Below are 7,697 nucleotides of genomic sequence, written 5' to 3'. Positions count from 1 at the left end.
TCATCAAAGAAAACATGTCTGGAGAAGAACACCTTTTTGCAGGAATTTTCATAGCACATACATCCCTTGTGGATCTTATTATATCTATTGATGGTGCACCTATAGAATTTGGGACAAAGTTTTCCTTCATAGTGTGGCCCAGAAATTGGAAACAAGTGCAACCATAAACTTTTAAAAATGAAAGATCGGGTTCTCTGTTAAAGAGTACCTCGAATGATGTTTTAAGAGAAAGTATCTTATATGGATTTCTATTGATTAAGACTATGGTAGTGAGAAAGGATTCCATCCAAATTCCTTAAGCATACATGAAACAACAATAATAGTCTTCTCAACTACAGTAACACGTCATTTTTTTTTTTGCCAGCATCTCATAAGCTCCATCACATTGAAAAGATTTAATTAAGAAAACAAATTCTCATTCAATAACTTCAAAGATATAAAAGAAAAAAACACTCTCATACATAGTCTTCATAGGATAGATCCAAATGTATTTACTATAATCATCAGGAAAAATGATATAATACCTAAATCACATATTGGATGTAACAGTGGAAGGTCCCCAAATGTCATAGTAAGCGAGTTGAAGTGGTGCAGTAGCGTTCCTTTATGAGACTTGAAAAGGCATTTCCTAAATCTTGCCTATCTGACAGGAATGACACACAGGGATGAAATCATCATTAGTTATCTGGATTTAATAATTAGAGGCCAACTTCTGAGTAATTAAATTAACTGGGTGTATAATCCTTCGATGCGAAAGTCTAGAGATGCTCTGAATGATGACATGAACCTGAGTTTAAAATGTAGGATCAAGATCCCCATCTATGGGTACTTCAGAAATGAATGGTTGGGTGTGGAAATCCTAAATGTTGTATCTTTATGGAAAGAAGTTGTACCCCAACGGAGAGAATTCAACCAGAATATTTTTCGTCACTGGTTAGTTTACCCTCTGAAACAAAGAATTTTTTTCTAAATTCGAAACATAGATAATATCTTTAAGAGGAATGCAAGAATCATTTAGTTTCTGAAACTGAGTCACTAACCATTTGAATGGATACTTGTTTGTCATTTTGTATTAATACCCAATATACGAAGAGGTTTTTGAGGAACAATTATTGATTTAGTCATATGGATAGTGGCTGCTGAATCATATAGCCAATAAATATTGAGATATTTGGATGAAACCTGAATGGTTGTGTTAGCTTGTGGTTTTTTAAAAAGAGAGGGTGCCCAGTACACCACCAAAACTATAATTCGGAAACCTGTATGGATAAATTTGTCACAATCATAAGTACAGATCAACAATAAATATTTGATACTTATATGAAGACAAGTTTAGCTCGGATGATCTCAGAAATCAATATCTGAGTAATAACCTAGTATGTGCCTGAATTGTAATGTGAAACGAATTCCAATAAGAACAAGTCTTATAATCTTTCTTACAAGATACAAGTTTCCAAGTATAAATTTTTTAGGTCTATATAGTCTTTTAGGTTTAAAAACTGCCAAGGTTGTTACAACATCCTACTTGTGATATTTACATTGAAACGATAAACAACATAAAACTAAATAATACAAGACACCATGTATTTTTTAACGAAGAAAACTGCAGAGCAGAAAAACCTCGGGACTTAGTCCAGAACTTGAACACCATATTGTATTAAGCCCCTACAGACACAAGCCTACCATCATAATTCGGACTAAAATGTAGTTGAGACCGAATCAAACCTACACATAAGTCAGCTTCAGTTGTTCTTTTTTACACCACTTGGATCTCGCAAGACCCTACACAACACGATTCCCCTAGCTGATGTATTTTATAGGTCTAGAAGTTTCTTCAACCTAAGTAAAAAATTTTGTGACTATTCTTCCTGTTAGAGCATTGCTCGGTCGAACTCACAAGTGTTGCTATATCAAGCTTGTTGTAAAATTTAGTTGTAAAAACTATATCTTGATTTCAAGTATACAATTAGTTAAGTCTCGGTCTAGGATAAAGGTAGTTGAGAAACGATCTAGTCATCATTTGTATTCTACCGTTTGAAGGCGAAGATCAACCGAAGTTTTTTAGAACTTCATCAACAAAAGGTAAGTGAAGACTGAACCACCTATTTCTCAAGTTATATTCACCTTTTTATCCTTGATACGATTGTCGTATAACTAATTAGACTAGCTTTCATATATAAGAATTTCGAGTTGAGAACTAGTTATTTAGTTTATGAATTTCTCGAAATATAATGACTAAGATTAATGAACATTAGTTCATACTTGAACAATTTCGGTGGAGAAAAATTTATTGTTCGGAACCAAATCATGATTCAAGTTTATCATTCAAAAATAGCCTGAAATAGTGATATGTGTCATTAATGTTATTCAGGAATGTTTTGAATTGATTTAGAGAAATACAGAACTATTATATTCGGAATACAAGACGGTGTTATCAGTCTTACAAAATGAGAAAACTATTACATATTTGAAGATGTATTACATGTACTTGTATACGTAGCGGAATAGCTATATATCGACTTTCAGATTTGTGTGATACGCATACTCGTATGCACATTATAGGAAAATTTGTTTGTTTCGTGATCCGGATAGGTATGCATATTCTTATGCAAACCATTTTGGAACTGTGGTAAGGGAACCGGGTTTAAGTATTCAAACCGATATGCGAACTAATAGAGTTCTATGTTATGGAACCAGTTTAGTACCCAAACCGGTATGCAAACTGAAAAGTTTTGTGAACTCCGGAACCGATAATAGTCTTAAGTTTACAAACCGGTACGTGAATTGAAAAAGTTCTGTCAAATCCGGAACTTAGTTTTGCACCTAAGTTTGCAAATCGGTATGTGAATTGAAAAAGTTTTGTCAACTCCGGAAATCAGTTTTGCATATAAATTTGCAAACCGGTCCGCGTACCTTGACTCAGCCGACTCACGAACGACTCAAGTATTTGTACTTTTTGCATACCAACTATGTCGATTATGATTCAATTGCGATTAAATTATTTCTAAGAGATGATTTGCATTTGATAAATTCTCTATAAACACTTGACTTATTTAATCACATGATTGTGACTCAACATTAATGTCTTGTGAACATGAAATGAGTGTTAAGCTTTTAAGTTCAAACCGGCTAGTTTCTGCTAACCATGTTGAACATAGTCCTTATACACGGTTCAGTTAAGGTTTACCTAACCAGAGTGTATATCTTGTTTATGTGAATAAGATTCAAAGTTTTCATGCAATATCGAATATTTTTTGCTTGGTTCAAAGTTATATTAGCTTAAACCTAAGCAACCTAGGCTTTGAATGTCTATATAAGGGGAACTCTTGGAAACTGCGATCTTTGAATCCCGACACTATTTTTTGATGTGTCCTAATTTTATCTAGAGTCGTCTTCTTCAGTTGCCCTTTTAGGGTTTAGCGACTATCAAAGACTTCACTGGGATTCGTGAAGCCAAGTCCAGTCCTCTCTAGAAACCCTTTAGGCTACACTTCGGGTTGCATAAGTACAGATTTTGAGGATATCCAGACTTTTGTCAAGTTGCTATCGATTTCCATCACCTGGATCCTACGTTTGATCTGATCATTCGTTTCCATCGTAAATCAGGAAATCAATTATAGGTTAAATCTATTGGGAGGCAGATTTGGTTTAATGTTCTTCAATTGAGATTGAAGCAACTCTTAGTTGTTCAGACTCTATCTAAGGGAATCAATTGCGCAAAGTCCTGCTGGGATTCAAGAGGCGTAAGAAGCGCGATTGTACCTTAATCAATGGATTTTCTTTTAGGGTTAAACTACATTCCAGACCGAAGTTAATTGGTAGTAGGCTAGTGTATGTAGCGGCTTAATACAGTTTGGCGTTCAATCTGGACTAGGTCCCGGGTTTTTTCTTCATTTGCGGTTTTCTCGTTAACAAAATTTATGGTGTCTGTGTTATTTATTTTTTCGCATTATATTATTTATCTTTATAATTGAAATATCACAGGTTGTGCGCTGATCAATCATAGTAGATAGGTCTGACCTAGTTTGTTGGATAAGACTTGATTGATCCTTTGATATGGTCTTTCGTACCGTCCACGAACTCTCTTTGTAGTTCATTTCACGGATTCAGTTCTGTAAACGTTCTAACAACAAGATACAGAGAGATATATAACTCTAGACACTTTCCTTGATTGAGTTTAGCTCTCTGAGCTGTGTTGAGTTTTTCCATGCAGATTGCCTACGAAAAAATTGGTGGTGTATTTTGGTACCCCCAGTGTTTTCACTTCCTCTAACAGAAAGTCTATTTGATTTCCTTCAGAAATGTTTTCAATCAAGGTATGGAAATCTATACGCTTATGAGAGACCTTCAAGAATACAAGATATCGAGCAAACTCAAGAACAGGTTGAACTTATTTTCTTCAAAAGTTATATAGATTCCTAATCGATTTCTACTCTACAAGAATAATCTAAACAAATCAAATAAGAGGGGATTTAGATATCTATCTTATGGAATCACAAGAGTATTTTGTGATTTATATCTATTTCATTTTTTTATATAGTTTGGAAACTAAAAGATCAATATATAAGAACGAGATTCGGATCACCAGAACTATTGGGTAAAAGATATTCTGGTCGGGCTTCACGAATACCTTAGTGAAGTCTTTCAAAGTCGTAACCTTATACAACTTCACCAAAGGAAACATAGGTTTTTAGAGGGTGACTCTGGCCGCAATTTAGATGCAGAAGTGTCAGGATTGGGTTCCAATTTGTAGAAAGTCCTATATTTACATTGATTAATAACGTTTGTAGATGGTAAAAAATTATTTGATGGTTTTTCTAGGAAATCCTGAAGATCTCTGTGCAGACAGAGGATCCTCAACCGAGCAAACTGCCTAACCTCAAACAGATCCACTGCACATGAGTGATTTGAGTTCGAGAGATCAATCTGTAGGATTCTGGCCTAAACCAAGAAATGGCCAATCCAGAGTCAATTCGGCCACAAAGAGGGAAGACGATTGATCTGTAGGAGGGAACCTGAGAAGTGTGAGAGATCAATGGTGATCGAAGATTGTGAATGTGTTTAAGGTTTCTGCAAGTTTTTTGTGAACTGTTGAGTTCGAATAAGTTCTGGTTGATTGATTGAGTTCTTGAGAGTAATTGATCGGATCAGAATTCTTGTGTTGTTCAATCGTGGATTCAGAGACTTATTTATATTTCCAGAATAGTAGACACATTGATCTCCAGTAAGTGTGACGGTTGCTCGAGTGAAAGAGTGGGAAAGTGGGAAATCTTGGTTCAACCAGTTCCAGGTCGTGCAGAGACTTGGTTGATTGTCAACCCACTACTTTGCTAACTCCCTCCACTGCTTGCACGACTTACTCAAATTTCTCACCGTGGATGAATACACGTGCCATAGGACACTAGACCAAACCCTAATTAATATCCCCCATGTGACGTGATTGATGTCTCGCGAACGTAGAGTCTGCAAGGCAGACGTATACTTGATCAGTCAGTCGTTGACTTGATTAGAAGATGAGTCTAAGTATTGTTCAGTCGAGCATGATTTCTGAATGCTCTATGATTCATGAATTGAATATGTATGTTGGGACGTGTAGTTCTCGAATGAATGATGTTGATAATTGGATTAACATGATGAATGTTGATATACTGAGAAAATATTGCTCGTCTGTTGAATATTGATAGTTGAGCATCTGAGAAAAAATTGCACATTCGATAAATTACCGAATATTGATAGTTGAATCAATATTTGAGCATCTGAGCAAATATTGCTCATTCGATAAATTACTGAATATTGATAGTTGAAACAATATTTGAGCATCTGAGCAAATATTTCTCATTCGATAAATTAATGAATATTGATAGTTGAATCAATATTCGAGCATCTGAGGAAATATTGCTCATTCGATAAATTATTAGTAAAGTGACCAAATAAAATATTAATTAAAATATTGGTAGCTGGACCGATATATTCAACCTAGATGTTGATAGCTAGATCAACATAAAATTATTAGTGTTTGAACTAGCTCATAATTATGATTTGCAGAGCATTTGTTTGAAACCCTAATTTTGATCAATTGTTGATCAATTTATGATTTACTGAAAATAAGTCACTGAGTGAATGAAGGACCGGCTACATGGGATGATGGCCGACCATGTAGCACCCAAGTGCTCGAGTGAGCATGTACCAAAGTCCTTTGTTGACCAGTTGGTGAAAGGATGATCAAATGTTGGTTTAATCATTTGTTAAATAATGATCGTCTGAGCGTTAGGTAATAAAACCTAGATATGGAGAGATGAGGGACCGATCAAGGGGTCATGGGACCGGCCCTTGGTGGTCGTGGGACCAGATGATGGTAAACTGAGAAAATCCCAAGTTGGTTGGAGAGAGTTTGGACCCAATATGAATTGTTGAGATATGATTAGGTCAAAATTATGAAAGAGTGTGGGACCGGCTCCTTGCAATCCTAAGGGACGACCTTGGTCGGTCAAGGTGGCATGCCCGTGTCTCAGTCCTGAGAGTTTTGGTATTTTCTGGTGAGCGTTTGAGCAATATTTTGGATTTTCAGAAGAGTTTGATCTTGACTGAAACTCGTAGTTTTTCTCGAATGAGCAAGTAGAACTTTGCTCATGCGACCGATATTTTGAGAATATTAAAATAAGTGGAAATGTTATTTATTCCCCTAGTATCCATGGGCTTTGCACGAACACCCTTCAGGGGTATCTTTACAAAGGGATGAATATACATCAACGTCGTAAAGTCCGGTTTTAACCTCCACAACATTTATCATGTCGGAGATTAAATAGATTTCGATTTATTCTGTTTTCTCGAAAAAAAAAACGGAGAGAAAATTTTCAGAGAGTAGTTGCAGAGAGAGCTCAGATCAGAGAGAGTTGAGAACCGAATCTCCATTGAATCTACATTTAATTAATCGAGATTAATCTTGATTAAACATGCAGTTTATTCTCCATTAAATATTGAATCTAGTTTGAATCAATCGAAATCGGTGAAGGAGTTTCAGAGTCATATTTGGTTTATTCTCCATTGAAGAAGAAGTTTCTGATAATTGTTCTTCAATTCAACTGAAATCAGAGTTGTTTTCATATTCGAATCATTGAATCTGAAGATCTACTTCAGTTTTATATTGCATCATCGATTATTTTAGTCTGAAGATTTACTTCAGTAAGCTTGTAGATGGGGAAAACGATTTGCTGGTTTTTACGGAACTGAGGAGAAGACCATGCGGAGGAGTCTCCTTGAACCGAGCGAAATGTTTAACCTCACACAGATGCACTGCAAGGAGGGAGTGATTTAAGCTCGAGAGATCAATCTGTATGACTCCGACCTAAACCAAGACAATGGCCATTCCAGAGTCAATTCGGTCACAAGAGAGGATGGGTCGATCTGTAGGAGGGAAGATGATAAAATGTGTGAGATCAATAGGGAACAAGGATTGTTGGTGTGTTGTGTATTTGTGTGAAACTAGTTTCTAAATGATTGAGTTTACTCAGTTGAGAGTAATTGCAAAGAGGATGAGTTCGTGTAGACGAAAGATTGTCTGTATGAACGTTGTCTTGTTTGGCAAGAATTATTCTGTTGTTTCAATCATGATTCAGAGACTTATTTATATTGCTAGAATTGTAAACACCTTGATCCCATGAAGTGTGACAGTTGCTGAAGTTAAAGAGTGGGGAAGT

Source organism: Papaver somniferum, chromosome 6 (genome assembly GCF_003573695.1).
Source record: "Papaver somniferum cultivar HN1 chromosome 6, ASM357369v1, whole genome shotgun sequence".
NCBI lineage: Eukaryota > Viridiplantae > Streptophyta > Magnoliopsida > Ranunculales > Papaveraceae > Papaver > Papaver somniferum.
This window is presented reverse-complemented; position numbering follows the sequence as displayed.